The following is a 19,882-nucleotide window of genomic DNA, read 5'->3' as shown; positions in this document are numbered from 1 at the left end:
TGTCCTGTTAGTTGATAGGTCCCATTTTCTTTTTTTAATTAAGTTTTATTGGGGTATAGTTGCTTTATAATGTTGCGTTAGTTTCTATTGTACAGCAAAGAAGCCCCATTTTCTAAGGTAATAAAAATACCATTTTGAAAAATGAGAAGGGAATTTAAAAATAAATCTATGGTTTTCCTTATTTATCTACCTGGTTCTGGGGGCCGTGAGAATAAGTTTTCTGAAGAGAAGACATTAGTTTATTTTTCCATTTGTGGCTTGCAGTGGTAGAATGATCGCTGGCAAAAGAATATCTTTTCAAGCAGCTTCCCTTGGTGTAGGTCAGGGGGCAACAAGAGGAGTTATTTCTGCAGCTGGAAAAAAGGTTCAGAGCTGTCTTCCTGGAGTCGGCTCTCATTTCATAGTCTAAAATAGATGTGAAATACTGTGCTATTTGGGAATCAGGGCCTATTCATTCTAAGCACATCTGTTGGTAGCTGTTGAAATTCAAATAAAATCAAACGAAGTCCAAGTAATGCTCATGTTATACTTATCAATTTCAAGGAGTGTTAAAAAACACATATACAGAAAACCTACACTCCAGTCACTGACAACTAAGACACAACTTGGAAAGCTTTGATTTTCTGCCAACCACAGCTACTTTGAACCTGAGCCACCACATTTTAATTCCTTTGAAATGCCCCTTCTTCCCTACTTGAACTTTTCAACTGAGATTCATTTTCATTTCAGAAGTTTAAATATGAACTGTATCAAATAGTTCGGTATTTTGATTCTGATGATTCCACAACCTTCAGTAGTGAAATGAGGTGGTTAGACTACTAAACTCATAAAGCCAAGATTGAATGAATGCATTTTTCTTTGTCTTCTCTCCAATTTTAGTAAATAGAAAATTTCAGTTAGGTGCTGTGATTAAGGAAACTTGGTATCTCTATCAATTTATACATGACTCCAATCCGTAGGGATTTAAGGCATCTTTAAAAAGGCAAATACAAGACAGAAAAATAAGGGAAATTCCTTTTTTCAATTAAGCCATGACTCTCTGATAACAAGATCTGACCTATCAAATGTATTGAAAGAAATAGAGTCATTTTAAGGTTGCGAGTTGTAGTTTTTTCTAAAGAGTTAAAATTTTGATTAGTGTTTCAGGTGCCATATTTATATGTCTTTACATGGGAATTTACAGTGTTCCAAGTAGGTATAACACCCAAGTACATTACATGAATTATCTCCTTTAGTTTAAACCTCATAAATACCTTCAGTTCAGTTCAGTTCAGTCACTCAGTCGTGTCCGACTCTTTGCAACCCCATGAATCGCAGCATGCCAGGCCTCCCTGGCCATCACCAACTCCTGGAGTTCACTCAGACTCACGTCCATCGAGTCCGTGATGCCATCCAGCCATCTCATCCTCTGTCGTCCCCTTCTCCTCCTGCCCCCAATCCCTCCCAGCATCACAGTCTTTTCCAATGAGTCAACTCTTCGCATGAGGTGGCCAAAGTACTGGAGTTTCAGCTTTAGCATCATTCCCTCCAAAGAAATCCCAGGGCTGATCTCCTTTAGAATGGACTGGGTGGATCTCCTTGCAGTCCAAGGGACTCTCAAGAGTCTTCTCCAACACCACAGTTCAAACGCATCAATTCTTCGGCGCTCAGCCTTCTTCACAGTCCCAACTCTCACATCCATACATGACCACAGGAAAAACCATAGCCTTGACCAGATGGACGATTTCCATCTTATAGATAAAATAAGTTTCCAAGGTTTACAAATAAGTGATTTGCCCAAAGTCACATAACTGAGTCAAGATTCAAATCCATGTCTGTTGTTCTGAGTTATTAACTCTTGGAAAATTCTTCAAGAGATAGGACTACCAGACCACCTGACCTACCTCCTTAGAAATCTGTATGCAGGCCAAGAAGCAACAGTTAGAACTGGACATAGAACAACAGGCTGGTTCCAAATCAGGAAAGGAGTACATCAAGGCTGTAAATTGTCACCCTGCTTATTTAACTTACATGCAGAGTACATCATGCAGAATGCTGGGCTGGATGAAGCACAAGCTGGAATCAAGATTGCCAGGAGAAATATCAGTAACCTCAGATATGCAGATGACACTACCCTTATGGCAGAAAGTGAAAAAGAACTAAAAAGCCTCTTGATGAAAATCAAAGAGGAGAGTGAAAAAGTTGGCTTAAAAGCTCAACATTCAGAAAACTAAGATTGTGGCATCTGGTCCCATCACTTCATAGGAAATAGATGGGGAAACAGTGAGAGACTTTATTTTTGGGGCTCCAAAATCACTGCAGATGGTCACTGCAGCCATGAAATTAAAAGACACTTAGTCCTTGGAAGGAAAGTTATGATCGACCTAGACAGCATATTAAAAAACAGAGACATTACTTTGCCAACAAAGGTCCGTCTAGTCAAGGCTATGGTTTTTCCAGTAGTCACGTATGAATGTGAGAGTTGGACTATGAAGAAAGCTGAGTGCCGAAGAACTGATGCTTTTGAACTGGGGTGTTGGAGAAGACTCTTGAGAGTCCCTTAGACTGCAATGATATCCAACCAGTCCATCCTAAAGGAAATCAGTCCTGAATACTCATTAGAAGGACTGGTGCTGAAGCTGAAACTCCAGTACTTTGGCCAGCTAATGTGATGAACCGACTCCTTTGAAAAGACCCTGATTCTGGGAACGATTGAAGGTGGGAGGAGAAGGGGACAACAGAGGATGAGATGGTTGGATGACATCACCAACTCAGTGGATGTGAGTTTGAGTAAACTCCGGGAGTTGGTGATGGACAGGGAAGCCTGGTGTGCTGTAGTCCATGGGGTCACAAAGAGTCGGACATGACTGAGTGACTGAACTGAACTGAAATCTAAATTATGCCTTATATATGGGAGGCTGTGAAAAAGAAGATCAAGGACTATACAAATAAACAAATATACTAGAACTTACAAAAAGTAAATTCACATGAAAAAGGAGACATTTGTCCAAATCCAGGCAGTTTTAAAGCAAATATTATGGTGAAAATACAGCATAAGGAAGACAAACAATATCAACAGCACAGAACAAGGCTCCACAGACAAAGTGTGGCAGAATCACACACTTGATTCTCAAGGTGTGTTCTTGTGTTCTCTAGTGCCTTGGGAAACATGAGTGTTCTCTGTAGGGTTCTGGAGCATTAAAAGATCCTTACTCTAGGAAGCTTAATAACTTACCATTTGACACTAATACTCCTGGTTTCTTCTAACTCTGTGCTTTCATCTGTATGTAGAAAAATACAACCAATGTTAGACTCTGTAATGTTTAATAATTAGTATTGTTCACCTATTAGTATAGGGGTTTCCTTATTCCTTCTCAATTTACAGAAAAATTATTACCCATGATTCCACTATTCTTTGTCAATAGTGATTTTCATTGTTGCCTTTTTTGATGTGTATTATAAAACAGAATTATTATTTTACTCCTTCCACTATTAATAACAATTTTAAGTTCTCATAATTACAATTCTAATGACTATATAACAGTATTGAATTGTTATTTATATTGGGCATTTTTTTTTGTTGTTAGTATTTTGCTATTATAAATATCCTTCTAAGAAGTGGTTAATGTATACAGTTTACTTGTATTTCTTCATAAGTGAATTGTATGTTTATATACTTTGACTATTTATCTCTTGAGGTTTTAACATTTTTGAAATTTGAGTAAGTTCTTTATATATTATATATACTACTGTTCTATCATGATCAATACAGATACTTCCAATTATGTTTCTCTTGTTTTAATTTTGTTAGTTTTTTATGTTAGAACCATTGTTTTACTTTATGTTGTTGAGCTATTTATTTTTTCCTTTGTGATTTTCTTTACTGCCCTAAGCTTTTCAAAGATACTATTCCTCTAAAGATTTCATTAATATTTGATTTTTTCCCTCATAGCTCTACTAAGAATTAAAGCTAATATTTACTCTTTTTAATCCACTAGAGGCTCTTATAATGTGTTATAAGAGCTTATCTAAATCACTTTTTGTTTTGTGTTTGTTTGCCAGTTACCTTGGCAATTATTAAAGCATAATTAGGCAATTATGAGATAGAATTAGGCAATAAATATATTATTAATATTAAATATTATCTTTCTTAATTATGATAGTTATATGATACATTAAATTTATTTCTATATGTTCCACACTTTTTTACTTTAATCATTTAATTATTATGCTTTGTTTTAGAATTGGCTGGGAACTAGATCAGCATCATGACTTATGGCTTGTTAGTGCAGAATTTTAACATTTAACAAATAGTAAATTTTACTTGGTAAAATTTGTTTGCCTATGATAACAATATATATCTCAATTTGCTCATCTTATTTTATACATTCTAATATACCTTTATAGTTTTCTTTACATATGGCTCATAAGTCTTTAAATCTTCTTTATAAATGTCATAGGTAATTCTGTTAAATTCATCCATCCCATCTTTTTTTTTTTAGAATGGAATTTATTTCCTTTTTATTATGTTATTGAACTGGCTGTTAAGTTACTGAACTTAAAAAAGCATCTAATTATGGTAAATTCATTACAAACCTGAGCACATTGATAAACTGATGGGATAATAAATTTAAACAGATTTCTTAGGACTTCTATACATGTATTGCTTTCTGCAAATAATGAGTTTTCTCTCTCCCTTTAATGTATCATTCCAAAGTGAATAACAGTTTCCTAAATAGCAGTTTCCATTTGTGAATTAAAAGGCTGAGCATTAGGCTGAGAGAGAGACTTAAATCCTTCTATCAGACTTGAATCCTACTGTCAATTCCTCAACTAAGAGAGCCATCTAGCAAGCACCTTCTGTGGGTCGGGCACCATACTAGGCACTTTACATGGTCCATCTTGCCTGAGGCTTAGAATAGATACACTATTAAATACCAGAGGGAAGGGAGCTGAAGTTGAGCAGGTATGGCTGGCCTATGCTAGGCCCCCAAGAGCATTGAGAAATGGAATATGGAAGTGTTTAACTATGGTAGTCTGAGTGTGAAAGGCCATGGTTTGTGGTTCTGGAGTCCTTGACCTGGCAGGTTTTTCACTCCCTGTGGAACCCTGGCAACTGAACTTTAGCCCAGGGCCTGGGAAACCAGGGAGACATGGAGAAGCGGCATCAGCTTGCTTTCATCCTTATCTTGTACGTACACTTCACACTTTCTGCTTCCAGGTCACACAGTAGACGTGAGTGAAAGCAGTCCTGGAGGAAGTCTGTGTTCCTCTTCTCACCAGCCTTTCAACCCAGATCAGCCTTTTGAGGTCTGGCTCAGCTCACTGGGTTAAGTAATTTGTCCAGTATCATCAGTGAGTAATAGATAAGTGACTTGCCCCATAGACAGTGGTCTTGTCATTTTCCCAGTGATTCTACACCAGGGGTCTGGCTTGGGCAGGTCATTTCACCTTTCTGCCATAATTCCCTCATCTGTACAGTGCAAAAGGCAGATAATGAATGATCCAGTTCTGACAAGCAGACTGTTGTTGAATACATCTTTTACTCTTCTTCAAGACTGTAAATTCCTCAAGGACAGACTATACTTTCCATGTTCTTGAATCACTCTTCTTACTTTGCACATGACAAATGTTCAATGAATATTTGTTGATACAGAATGAATGCATCGATCAATCAACTGAAGACAAGAGTCTTAATGCTCTTCTCACAGGAGATATTCAGTGCTAGAACACAGGTTCCTGTAGGGTCATTTCACCCTGCAATTGTGGAATTTTTTTTATAAAGATAGCATTTGTCATGAACCTCTTTATGAGAAGATGCTTAGCAGAGGTCAGCTTATCTTCATCTGAAAAGAACACTTGAGGTTAGGAAAGCAGAAAGCCTAGAAAGGATTCAGATTGGGAACTGTGGTAAGTAGACTGTCCTCTGACAAAGCTGTTTTGGCTATTTTTATCTTTGTGCTGCTGTCTAGCAACAGTATGAAAAGCTGTGACTATTCAAATGTAATCAAACTAGAGCCTGTCCAAAATCAATTCTGAATAAATGATGAACTATGGGGAGCAAATCTTAATATCTCTGGGCATGCAATAGAAAATTACCAAAAATTATGTTCCTGTAATTTAAACACAGTGTTTCAAATGTACCCTTAAAAGATACAATTATATTACTTGCATATTAATTAACAGCATGTTCTCTTTTTATGCCCCCCAAAAAAAAAAATTCCAAAGGAAGCTACCCAGCCTTCGGGAAGCATAGACTCTGTGGATTTTGTAATTAGTGATGTTAAACTTAAAATCTCATGGTAGTCATTAGTTAATATTTCTAAATCTTTATGTCTGAAAACTTCTGAGCAGATGTCCCAACAACTTTCTTGCCACCTCTCCATTCCCAGCCAAAGAGGGGAGGGAGAGGAGACCTATACTGCCAATAGTTACGAAGGTTATTTGTGGAAGAAAAACAGGAATTTGCAGTATGCGCATGTGTCTGGCTTTGTCTCTTGAGCTTCACAAAGACCAGCATCATACTGAACTATAGAATTACTGTTGTCTGAGACTAAAAGAGAAATCTAGGGAAATGAAATATTTTTGTCAAAAATTACTGAAATGTCAAATTTTTTAAACTAAGCTTTTATATATTAATGAAAGGAAGCATATGGAGGGAAAAGCTATAAGGAGTCAGTTTTTTATGAGCCTCAATATTGCTGGAAAAGAAACCATTACAGAGACCAGACCAGTTTCTCTAACACGAATACAAAGGAGAATGACGTCATCATAGCAGCAGGTTTGTGCTGCCATAGTAAAGATCATTGATGGTGCTTTCCATATCCTTTAACTGAATCAAAATAGCTGCATTCAATTGCAACCTGAGAAACAGGCAATAAAGTCACACATGACTTTACTTTCTTTTTTTTTTTTTTACATATTATACTTTGTAATAGTGTCTAGTTTTATTGTCCCAGAACAGGAAAAGGAAAACATAAAGTTAATCAAATTTTGGTAGTAACTTACTCATCATGTGCATAATTTTTACATCATCAACAAGAAGAGGTACAGGGCTCAGTTATAGAAAATGCCATGGCAACCTGAACTGAGACGGTCCTGAATTCTCTAGACTTCTTTCAGGCTTCCTAATATTAAAGTTCTGTGCAAGGTAAGATATAAAAGAAGAAAAAAAAACCTCCTCATCTAAGCAACCTTGATCTGAATAAATATACCGATAAATTTTATCTCTGTGCTAGAACAGCGTGACTCCACCAGGCCTCAAGGATTTCCTGTGGACCAAGTTCCAAGTTCTAGAGTGGTTGTCTACTTCCCCCTCCTGCCCTTTCTCCATTGGAACCCTGCCAGATGATACTGTGCAAAAGTGATAAAGTCACTTCAAAAAATTTTAAGGAGGCTCATGACTGTGTATATGTAACTGTGGAAAGGTTTATGAGTCACAAAATACTACAGACGTAAAGAGTCTGCCTGCAACGCAGGAGATGCAGGAGACAGGGGTCGACTCCTGGGTCAGGAAGATGCCCTGGAGAAGGGAATGGCAACCAACTCCAGCATTCTTGCCTGGGAAATCCCATGGACAGAGGAACCTGGCAGGGCTACAGCCCATGGGGTTGCATAGAGTCGGACATGACTGAACGACTGACACACACACACAGTTTATTTTGACCTTGAGTTAAAAGGATCCAGCTCTACTGGCTGACTTGCATGGGGCTCCTCTTCTTTATTTACTCGAGGTAAACTTCAGATCAGCCCTTGAATTATGTGAGCTCAGCTATATTCTCTAAAAGACAACCAGGCCAGTGTGAACCTGGACCCGAGTTTTCTTATTCAGTGACATCTGGCCACTTGGATTTCATCATTTGTCGCGTATCTCACCGTGTCACTCCCAACCACAGGAAACTGAGGATCAGCTTCGTGGGACTGTGTGACAGAGGTAGCACTCTCATAAATATGTTTTTAACAGATCTAAATTTTGTAAGTAAACTAATACCACTTGACTGTTTTCAACTTCTGATTTTAGATCAGGAAAGAAAACCATTTTAAAAACATTTTCCCTAAAAATCTTGGAATAAGATAGGAAATGAGACATCTTCTCGTGCTTTATTTTGGCAAGTGCTTCCTGAGGCTCTCACCAGGAGAGGCTGACGGCTCTCAGAGTGTGGAGCAGCCATGTAGGGATTTAACAATAACAATCCTCTTTCTAAGGATACCAAGCTCTGGAAAATGACTGAGCAGATTATAGAATACACTAGATTACAGAATCTAGTGTATTAAGTGAATTCCATTTAGGAGAATTTGGCATGTCAGCCTGTGCTGTTTTCTAATGAACATCCAAGCCCTGCCTGGTTTGTCTAATAGAGTATTTATAAGGACAAAGTAAGTTCCAATTTCAGAGAAGGCAATGGCACCCCACTCCAGTACTCTTGCCTGGAAAATCCCATGGGTGGAGGAGCCTGGTAGGCTGCAGTCCATGGGGTCTCGAAGAGTCGGACACGACTGAGCAACTTGACTTTCACTTTTCACTTTCACGCATTGGAGAAGGAATGGCAACCCACTCCAGTGTTCTTGCCTGGAGAATCCCAGGGACGGGGGAGCCTGGTGGGCTGCCATCTGTGGGGTCGCACAGAGTCAGACATGACTGAAGCGACTTAACAGCCGCAACAGCAAGTTCCAATTTAATGTAATTTCTTATTAATATTTAGTCAAAGTAAAATGCAACATTAAGCATATTACTAGCTATATTCATTGTAGCAGTTTACATAGCAGTTGCTATGGGTTCTGTATTTATATATCACACATCTTTTTCTGGAAAAAAATTGAAGCTGAAGCTTAAATAGCTTACATGTTTGGTCTTTTTTATCCCTCATAGGAGAAATTTCTTTAAAGAAATTATAAATATCTAGGTATACTGTTTTTAGTATTTACTCCCTCTAATCTATCCTCTACAGGCAGCTTGACTCTTCATTCAGAAATACAACTTGGTTCACATCTTTACAGAAAAAATTCTACATCCTCAGCAAGCTGTACAAGACCCTCCACCATCTAGCCACAGCCTCACTAATCCATTTTAATCTATAAGAATCTCCCACTTGTGTTGTATGAAAGGAGAGAAGGTTAGCACACTCTCCTAGACAAGAATGGAAGAGGCCCTTGGGCCTCACAGCATCCATATGGTTAAGGCATTGCCACCTACTTCGTGGCATCTAAGAACCACTGTTTAAAGAAAAAACAGTCTCCTACTCAAAATGTCTGGTGTCTCCATGTTGTCAGTTTGGGTACTTTAGCTACCATTTTCCTTTGTTAATAACACATCATAAATATGTTAGTCTAACAGTTTTTCAATATTATAAAACTTACTTACACACAAGGGAACATCACTCCTTATTACCATGTTGGAGTTAACATGGGTACTTCCCTGGTGGCTCAGATGGTAAAGAATCGGCCTGCAATGTAGTAGACCCAGGTTCAACCCCTGGGTGGGCAAGATCTCCAGAGAGGAGAATGGTTACCTAATCCAGTGTGCTTGCCTGGAGAATTCCATGGACAGAGGAGCCTGGTAGGGCTACACTCCATGGGATCGCAAAGAGGCAGACGTGACTGAGCGACTAACGCACGTCTTTACCTATAACACACCTTTAGAGAGACAACACCATTGGTAAAATATTGCATAGTAGTTAACTCTGGATGTCATTACTTCCCAAGAAGAGACATTGCCAATAAAATTTCAGCATTCATTGTATTGACTTTGATCACAGTTTATATTTTGCTCTGTGTTCAGATTGTTCTTTCCCATAGGAAAGGGAAAAATAATTTTTATTCTCTTAGGCATTTTTCAAACACATTTGTAATATTTTTATTAATTTAAAATTGATACATATCCATTGGAGAATTATGAAAATAATTTGAAAACAAGCAAAGAGAAAAGAAAAAAAAACTGCCCATATTTCAGGAGGTATCATGACCACTTTGTACATCTTTCAGATATTTTTCCATGTACATTTTCCTACAAAAGTGAGGCCATACTATACATCTTGTTTTACAACCTGCTTTTATAAAACAATACCATATTACAAACATCTTTATCAATAAAAATTCATCTTAATAACTGTAACAGCTAGTAGTCCTTTATATGGAAATACAGTCATGTACTTACATTCCTAATTATTGGACATTTAAATTGCTTGAACTATTTTCTTGTTACATACAATGGACATTCTTGAGGCAAAATCTTTACCTATATCCTCAATCATACTTTAGGATGAGAGTCACTGAATCACATTTTAAAAAATAATTTTCATTACAGTATAGTTGATTTACAATGTTAGCTTTTGCTGTACAGCAAAGTGAATCAGTTATACATATATCATTCTTTTTATGATTCTTTTCCCATGTGGGTTATTATAGAGTACTGAGTAGAGGAGGATACTACCCATCCTTGTTAGTTATCAATATTATATATAGTAGTAGGTATGTCAATCCTAATCTCCCAGTTTACCCCTCCCCTTCATTTTCTGCCTGGTAACTATAAGTTTGTTTTCTACATCTGTAACTCTATTTCTGTTTTGTAAGTAAATTCTTTTGTACATTTAAAAAAATTTTAGATTCCACAAATAAACAGTATCACATACTTGTCTTTACCTAACTTCACTTAGTATGACAGTCTCTAGGTCCATCCACGTTAATGCAAGTGGCATTATTTCGCCCCTTATTTATTTGATTATTTCTGGCTGTGCTGGGTCCTCGTTGCTGCGCAGGCTTTTCCTCTAGCTGTGGCGAGTGGGGGCCGCTCTCTGGCTGCAGTGGACGGGCTTCTCATTGCGATGGCTTCCCTTGCTGCAGAGCTCAGGCTCTAGGCATGCGGTCTTCAGTAGCTGCAGAACCTGTGCCCAGTAGCTGCAGCTCCCGGGCGGTAGAGCACAGACTCAGTAGCTGTGGCACATGTGCTTAGAGTCTCCACAGCATGTGGGCTCTTCCTAGACTGAGGATCAAACCTGTGTCTCCTGCACTAGCAGGCGGATTCTTTACCACTGAGCCACCAGGGAAGCCCTATTTCATCCCTTTTTATGGCTGAGTAATATCCCATCGAATATATGTATGAGATCTTCTTTATCCATTCCTCTGTCAGTGGACGTTTAGGTTGCATCCATATCTTGCCTATTGCAAATAGTGCTGCAGTGAACAGTGGAGTGCACGTATCTTTTCAAATTATGGTCTTCTCTGGATATATGCCCAGGAGTGGGATTGCTGAGTCATATGGTAGTTCTGTATTTATTTTTAAAGAAATTTCCATACTGTTCTCCATAATGGTTGTACCAATTTACACTGTAAGAGGGTTCTCTTTTCTCCACACCCTCTCCAGCATTTATTTTTTGTAGATTTTTTGATGGTGGCCATTCTAACCAGTGTGAGGCTGTCACATTTTATTTATCTAATTAGACAATACATGCTAGATGTAAAAAAATTCTGAAGGAACAATAGGATATTCAGTGAAAAATAAGCCTCCCTTTTGCTTTTCCTCTAGATATTCTTCTCCCTCCTATGGGTAGTACTTTTAGTAAACTTAATTTATTTTCACAGAAGTAGTTCATCCATTTATAAACTTTTACATCATCTAGTATGCATAGTAAGAGAGAAGTAAAATGGTTTCAATAGTGAAATTTGTTTTATAATTTTATATATGCTAGATAATCATAGGCATAAAACCTTCTACAATAAGGTGACATTAAGTGATTTCAGTTCTGTGGTCGTGGTTTAGCTGCTAACTAGTGACTGACTCTTGAAACCCCATGACTGTAGCCTGCCAGGCTTCTCTGTCCATGGAATTCTCCAGGCAAGAATACTGGAGTGGGTTGCCATTTCTTTCTCCAGGGGATTTTCTCAACCCAGGGGTTGAATCTGGGTCTCCTGCATTGCAGGAAGATTCTTTACCAACTGAGTTAGAGCTCTATCAGTTCAGTTCAGTTGCTCAGTTGTGTCCAACTCTTTGCGACCACATGAATTGCAGCACTCCAGGCCTCCTTGTCCATCACCAACTCCCGGAGTCTACACAAACCCATGTCCATAGAGTCTGTGATGCCATCCAACCATCTCATCCTCTGTCGTCCCCTTCTCCTCCTGCCCTCAATCTTTCCCAGCATCAGGGTCTTTTCAAATGAGTCAGCTCTTTGCATCAGGAGGCCAAAGTATTGGAGTTTCAGCTTCAGCATCAGTCCTTCCAAAGAACACCCAGGACTGATCTCCTTTAGGATGGACTGGTTGGATCTCCTTGCAGTCCAAGGGACTCGCAAGAGTCTTCTCCAACATCACAGTTCAAAAGCATCAATTCTTCAGCACACAGCTTTCTTCATAGTGCAACTCTCACATCCATACATGACCACTGGAAAAGCCATATCTTGACCAGACGGACCTTTGCTGGCGAAGTAATGTCTCTGCTTTTTAATATGCTGTCTAGGTTTGTCATAACTTTCTTTCCAAGGAGTGTCTTTTAATTTCATGGCTGCAATCACCATCTGCAGTGATTTTGGAGCCCCCCAAAATAAAGTCAGCCACTGTTTCCACTGTTTCCCTATCTACTTGCCATGAAGTGATGGGGCTGGACGCCATGATCTTCATTTTCTGAATGTTGAGCTTTAAGCCAACTTTTTCACTCTCCTCTTTCACTTTCATCAAGAGGCTCTTTAATTCTTCAGTTTCCGCCATAAGGGTGGTGTCATCTACATATCTGAGGTTATTGATATTTCTCCCAGCAATCTTGATTCCAGTTTGTGCTTTCTCCAGCCCAGCGTTTCTCATGATGTACTCTGCATAGAAGTTAAATAAGCAGGGTGACAATATACAGCTTTGATGTACTCCTTTTCCTATTTGGAACCAGTCTGTTGTTCCATGTCCAGTTCCAACTGTTGATTCCTGACCTGCATACAGGTTTCTCAAGAGGCAGTCAAGTGGTCTGGTATTTCTATCTTCTTCAGAATTTTCCAGTTTATTGTGATCCACACAGTTAAAGGCTTTGGCATAGTCAATAAAGCAGAAATAGATGTTTTTCTGGAACTCTTGCTTTTCCATGATCCAGCGGATATTGGCAATTTGACCTCTGGTTCCTCTGTGTTCTCTAAATCCAGCTGGAACATCTGGAAGTTCATGTTTCACGTATTGCTGAAGCCTGGCTTGGAGAATTTTGAACTCTATATTATCACTTAATTTAGATTATACTTTTATATAACTTTTGTTGTTGTTGTTTAGTTGCTAAGTCATGTCCAACTCTTTGGGACCCTATGGACTATAGCTCAACAGGCTTCTCTGTTCATGGGATTTCCCAGGCAAGAATACTGGAATTGGTTGCCATTTCCTTCTCCAAGGGATCTTCCCAACCGAGACAGAACCTGTGCATCCTGCATTGGCAGGTGCATTCTTTACTGCTGAGCCACCAAGGAAGCCTACTTTTATATAATATCATTTATCGACTACTATTAATAGTTTTATCTTCGTTGGACACTCTTAAAACTTAAAAAAAATTTTTTTATTGGAGAATTGCTTTGCAGAATTTTGTTGTTTTCTGTCAAACCTCAACATGAATCATCCATAGGTATGATATATCCCCTTATCCATAGGTATATATATCCCCTTCCTTTTGAACCTCCCTCCCATCTCTCGCCCCATCCCACCCCTTTAGATTGATAAGAGCCCCTCTTTGAGTTTCCTGAGCCATATAGCAAATTCCCATTGGCTATCTATTTTACATATGGTAATATGAATTTCCATGTTACTCTTTCCATACATCTCACCCTCTCCTCCACTCACCCCATGTCCATAAGTCTATTCTCTATATCTGTTTCTCCATTGCTGCCCTGTAAATAAATTCTTCAGTACCATTTTTCTAGATTCCATATATATGCATTTGAATATGATTATTTATCTTTCTCTTTCTGACTTAACTTCACTCTGTATAACAGGTTCCAGGGTTCATCCACCTCATCAGAACTGACTCAAATGCATTCCTTTTTATGGCTGGGTAATATTCCATTGTGTATATGTACCACAACTTCTTTATCCATTCATCGGTTGATGGACGTCTAGGTTGCTTCCATGTTCTAGCTAGTGTTCTAAATAGTGCTGCAATGAACAATGGGATACATGTGTCTTTTTCAATTTTGGTTTCCTCAGGGTATATGCCTAGGAATGGGATTGCTGGGTCATATGGTGGTTTTATTCCTAGTTTTTAAAGGAATTTCTATATCATCTTCCATAGTGGCTGTATCAATTTACATTCCCACCAACAGTCCAAGAGCATTCCCTTTTCTCCACACCCTCTCTAGCATTTACTGTTTGTAGACTTTTCAATGATGGCCATTCTGACCGGTATAGTTTTGATTTGCATTTCTCTAATAATGAGCAATGTTGAGCATCTTTTCATGTGTTTGTTAGCCATTTGTATGTCCTCTTTGGAGAAATGTCTAAGTCTTTTTCCCACTATTTGATTGGGTTCTTTGTTTTTCTGGCATTGAGTTATAGTACCTGCTTGTATATTTTGGAAATTAATCCTTTGTCAGTTGTTTCATTTGCTATTATTTTCTCACATTCTGAGGGTTGTCTTTTCACCTTGCTTATAGTTTCCTTTGCTGTGCAAATGCTTTTAAATTTAATCCGGTCCCACTTGTTTAGTTTTGCTTTTATTTCCATTACTCTAGGAGGTGGGTCATAGAGGATATTGCTTTAATTTATGCCATCAAGTGTTCTGCCTATGTTTTCCTCTTGTTTTATAGTTTCTGGTCTTACATTAGATCTCTAATCCATTTTGAATTTATCTTTGTGTATGGTATTAGGAAGTTTTCTAATTTCATTCTTTTACATGTAGCTGTCCAGTTTTCCCAGCACCATTTATTGAAGAGGCTGTCTTTGCCCCATTGTATATTCTTGCCTCCTTTGTCAAAAATAAGGTACCCATAGGTGCATGGGTTTATTTCTGGGCTTTCTATCCTTGTTCCATTGGTCTATATTTCTGTTTTGGTGCCAGTACCATACTGTCTTGATGACTGTAGCTTTGTAGTATAACCTGAAGTCAGGAAGGTTGATTGCTCCAGCTCCATTCTTATTTCTCAGGACTGCTTTGGCTGTGTGGGGTCTTTTGTGTTTCCATATAAAATATGAAATTTTTTGTTCTAGTTCTGTGAAAAATGCCATAGGTAATTTGATATGGATTGCACTGAATCTCTAGATTGCATTTGGTAGTATAGTCATTTTTACAATATTGATTCTTCCTACCCAGGAACACGGAATATCTCTCCATCTGTTTATGTTGTTTTTTATTTCTTTCATTAATGTCATATAATTTTCTCTGTACAGTTCTTTTGTCTTCTTAGGTAAGTTTATTCCTAGATATTTAACTCTTTTTGTTGCAATGGTGAATGGGATTGATTCCTTAATTTCTCTTCCTGATTTTTTCACTGTTAGTATATAGAAATGTAAGTGATTTCTGTGTATTGCACTTGTATCCTGCAACTTTGCTAAATTCACTGATTGGCTCTAGTAATTTTCTAATACTATCTTTAGGGTTTTCTACGTACAGTATCATGTCATCTGCAAACAGTGAGAGCTTTATTTTTTCTTTTCCAATCAGGATTCCTTTTATTTCATTTTCTTCTCTGATTGCTGTAGCTAGGACTTCCAGAACTATGTTGAATAATAATGGTGAAAGTGGACACCCTTGTCTTGTTACTGATATTAGGGGTAATGCTTCAGTTTTTCACCATTGAGAATTATGCCATAGACTTATAGTATATGGCCTTTACTATATTGAGGTAGGTTCCTTCTATGACCATTTTTTGAAGAGTAAATGGATGTTGAATTTTGTCAAAAGCTTTTTCTGCATCTATTGAGCTGATAATATGGTTTCTATCTTTCATTTTGTTAATATAGTGTATCACATTGATTAATTTGCATATATATAAGAATCTTTGCATTCCTGGAATAAACCCAACTTGATCATGGTGTATGAGCTTTTTGATGTGTTGTTGAATTCTGTTTGCTAAAATATTGTTGAGAATTTTTGCGTCTATGTTCATCAGTGATATTGGCCTGTAGTTTTCTTTTTTTGTGTTGTCTTCATCTGGTTTTGGTATCAGGGTGATGGTGGCCTTGTAGAATGTGTTTGGTAGGGTTCCTTCCTCTGCAGTTTTTGAAGGAGTTTTAGGTAGGCTTTAGCTCTTCTCTGAATGTTTGACAGAATTCTCCTGTGAAGCCATCTGGTCCTGGATTTTTTGGGGGGAAATTTTTGATCATGTCTTCAATTGTGCTTATAATTGGGTTACTCATAATTTCTATTTCTTCCTGGTTCAGTCTTGGAAGATTGAACTTTTCTAAGAATCTGTCCATTTCTTCCAGGTTATCCATTTTATTGCCATATAGTTGTACATAATAGTCTCTTATATTCCTTTGTATTTCTGCATTGTCTGTTGTAACCTCTCCTTTTTCATTTCTAATTTTGTTGATTTGATTCTTCTTTTTTCTTGATTGAGTCTGGTTAAAGGCTTCTCAATTTTATTTATCTTCTCAAAGATAAACCAGCTTTTAGTTTCATTAATCTTTACTATTATTTCTTTGATTTCTTTTTCATTTATTTCTGCTTGGATATTTATGATTTCTTTTCCTTCTACTAATTTTGAGGATTTTTTGTTCTTCTCTTTCTAGTTGTTTTAGGTGTAAAGTTAGATTGTCTATTCGATGTTTTTCTTGTTTCTTGAGGTAGGATTGTATTGCTCTAAACTTCCCTGTTAGAACTGCTTTTGCTGCATCCCATAGGTTTTGAGTTTTGTTTTCATTGCCATTTGTTTCTAGAAATTTTTTTTCCTTTTGATTTCTTCAGTAACCTGTTGGTTATTTAGAGATGTGTTGTTTAATCTCCATATGTTTATGTTTCTTACAGTTTTTTCTTGTAATTGATATCTAGTTTCATAGCGTTGTGGTCAGAGAAGATGTGTGATACAATTTCAGTTTTCTTAAATTTACTGAGGTTTGATTTGTGACCCAAGATGTGGTCTATCCTGGAGAATGTTACATGTGCACTTGAGAAGAAGATGTATTTTTCTGCACTTGGATGGAATGTCCTGAAGATCTCAATGAGATCCATCTCATCTCACCTAATGTATCATTTAAGACTTGTGTTTCCTTACTAATTTCTGTTTTGATGATCTATCCATTGGTGTGAGTGAGGTGATAAAATCTCCTACTACTATTGTGTTCCTGTCAATTTCTCCTTTAATGTCTGTTAGTCTTTGTCTTATGTACTGAGGTGCTCCTATGTTGACTGCATAGTATAATTGTTATGTCTTCCTCTTGGATTGATCCCTTGATCATTATGCAGTGTCCTTCCTTATCTCTTATAATCTTTATTTTAAGGTTTATTTTGTCTGATATGAGGATTGCTACTTTCTTTTGCTTGCCATTTGCATGGAATATATTTTTCCATCCTCACTTTCAGTCTATATGTGTCTTTAGGTCTGAAGTGGGTTTCTTGTAGACAGCATATATATGGGTCTTATTTTTTTATCCATTCACCCAGTATGTGTCTTTTGGTTGGAGCATTTAATTCATTTACATTTAAAGTAATTATTGATATATATGTTCCTATTGCCATTTTCTTAATTGTTTGGGGTTCATTTTGTAGATCTTTTTTCTTCTCTTGTATTTCTTGACTGTATAAGTCCCTTTTAACATTTGTTGTAAAGCTGGTTTCATGGTACTGAATTTTCTTAACTTTTGCTTGTCTGAAAAGCTTTTTATTTCTCCATCAATTTTGAATGAGACCCTTGTTGGGTGCTATAATCTTGGTTGTAGATTTTTCCCTTTCAATACTTTAAATATATCCTGCCATTGCCTTCTGGCCTGCAGAGTTTCTGCTGAATGATCAGCTGTTAAGCATATGGGGTTTCCCTTGTATGTTATTTGTTGCTTCTCCCTTGCTGCTTTTAATATTCTTTCTTTGTATTTACTCTTTGTTAGTTTGATTAGTATGTGTCTTGGTGTGTTTCTCCTTGGGTTTATTCTGTATGGGACTCTATGCCTCTTGGGCTTGATTGACTATTTCCTTTTCCATGTTGGGGAAATTTTCAACTATAATTCTTCAAAAATTTTCTCATACCCTTTCTTTTTCTCTTCTCCTTTTGGGACCCCTATTATTCAAATGTTGGTGCATTTGATATTGTCCAGAGGTCTCTGAGACTATCCTCAGTTCTTTTCATTCTTTTTACTTTATCCTGCTCTTCAGAAGTTGTTTCCACCATTTTATTTTCCTGCTCACTGATTTGTTCTTCTACTTCAGATATTCTGCTGTTGATTCCTTCTAGAGTATTTTTAATTTCAGTAATTGTGTTGTTTGTCTCTGTATGTTTATTCCTAATTCTTCTAGGACTTTGTTAATTGATTCTTGCATTTTCTCCATTTTGTTTTCAAGGTTTTTGATCATCTTTACTATCATTATTCTGAATTCTTTTTCAGGTAGTTTGTCTGTCTCCTCTTCATTTATTTGGACTTCTGTGTTTCTAGTTTATTCCTTCATTTGTGTAGTATTTCTTTGCCTTTTCATTATTTTTTTTTTTTAACTTATTGTGTTTGAGGTCTCCTTTTCCCAGGCTTCAAGGTTGAATTCTTTCTTCCTTTTGGTTTCTGCCCTCCTAAGGTTGGTCCAGTGGTTTGTGTAAGTTTCATATAGGGTGAGATTTGTGCTGAGTTTTTGTTTGTTTGTTTTTCCTCTGATGGGCAAGGCTGAGTGAGGTGTGGTAATCCTGTCTGCTGATGACTGGGTTTGTGTTTTGTTTCGTTTGTTGCTTAGATGAGGCATCCTGCACAGGGTGCTACTGGTGGTTGGGTGATGACAGGTCTTGTATTCAAGTGGTTTCCTTTGTGTGAGTTCTCAGAGGGGCTTCCCTGGTGGCTCAGAGGTTAAAGCGTCTGCCTGCAATGTGGGAGACCTGGGCTCGATCCCTGGGTTGGGAAGATCCCCTGGAGAAGGAAATGGCAACCCACTCCAGTATTCTTGTCTGGTGAATCCCATGGATGGAGGAGCCTGGTGGGCTACAGTCCACAGGGTCACAAAGAGTCGGACACGACTGAGCGACTTCACATCACTTCACTTCACTTCACTTCACTTCACTTCACTTCACTTCAGAGTTAGTTCTCTGGTAGTCTAGGGTCTTGGGGTCAGTGCTCCCACTCCAAAGGCTCAGTGCTTGATCTCTGGTCAGGAACGAGGATTCCACAAGTGGTTTGTTAAGGCATTAAGTGAGATTAAAGCAAATATCCAAAAACAAGAAACCAAAGATGAACCCCAGACAAATGGCAGTTACAGAATCAGGCAAATAATAATAATTAAAATAATGGAATATACACATATACACCCATGAGCAAAGTTAAAACAGTCCAGCAAAATAAAGTACAGTAGATTGACCTGGCAAACAAAGTAAATCAAAAATTATATTTACCAGTTAAGAACAAAACTAACTAAGCATAATCTGGAAAACAAAAGTAAAGCAAGGTGCCAAGTGGAGAATAAAGCAATGAAAAAAACAAAACAAAACTAACAAATATGTTGAGAGGAAAGAAAAGAAACAGTAGATATGCAGATTTAAATAGAGGTAGATGAAGATTGGCTGCAGTCCATGCATGGGGTCGCTAAGATTTGAACATGACTGAGCGACTTCACTTTCACTTTTCACTTTCATGCATTGGAGAAGGAAATGGCAACCCACTCCAGTATTCTTGCCTGGAGAATCCCAGGGATAGGGGAGCCTGGTGGGCTGCCATCTATGGGGTTGCACAGAGTTGGACACAACTGAAGCGATGTAGCAGCAGTAGCAGCAGCAGATGAAGATTTATATATAGTAAAGATTAACTGCAAGGAGAAAAGAACAAT

The 19,882-nt window shown here is 37.7% G+C and overlaps 1 protein-coding gene and 1 non-coding gene across 8 annotated transcripts in view; both read left to right on the top strand.

Moving 5' to 3' along the window:
* The window catches only part of ACYP2 (acylphosphatase 2), a 186,080-nt gene that overhangs the window by 142,987 nt on the left and 23,211 nt on the right, over window positions 1-19,882 (top strand). The window lies entirely within an intron of this gene.
* Window positions 9,071-9,198, top strand: LOC114114274 (U6atac minor spliceosomal RNA). Its single transcript, XR_003589102.1, has one exon. It is a non-coding gene; the product is annotated as a U6atac minor spliceosomal RNA (small nuclear RNA).

Source organism: Ovis aries, chromosome 3, assembly GCF_016772045.2.
Source record: "Ovis aries strain OAR_USU_Benz2616 breed Rambouillet chromosome 3, ARS-UI_Ramb_v3.0, whole genome shotgun sequence".
Taxonomy (NCBI): domain Eukaryota; kingdom Metazoa; phylum Chordata; class Mammalia; order Artiodactyla; family Bovidae; genus Ovis; species Ovis aries.
The sequence above is the reverse complement of the archived record's forward strand: the minus strand, read 5'-3'. Positions and strand labels throughout refer to the sequence as shown.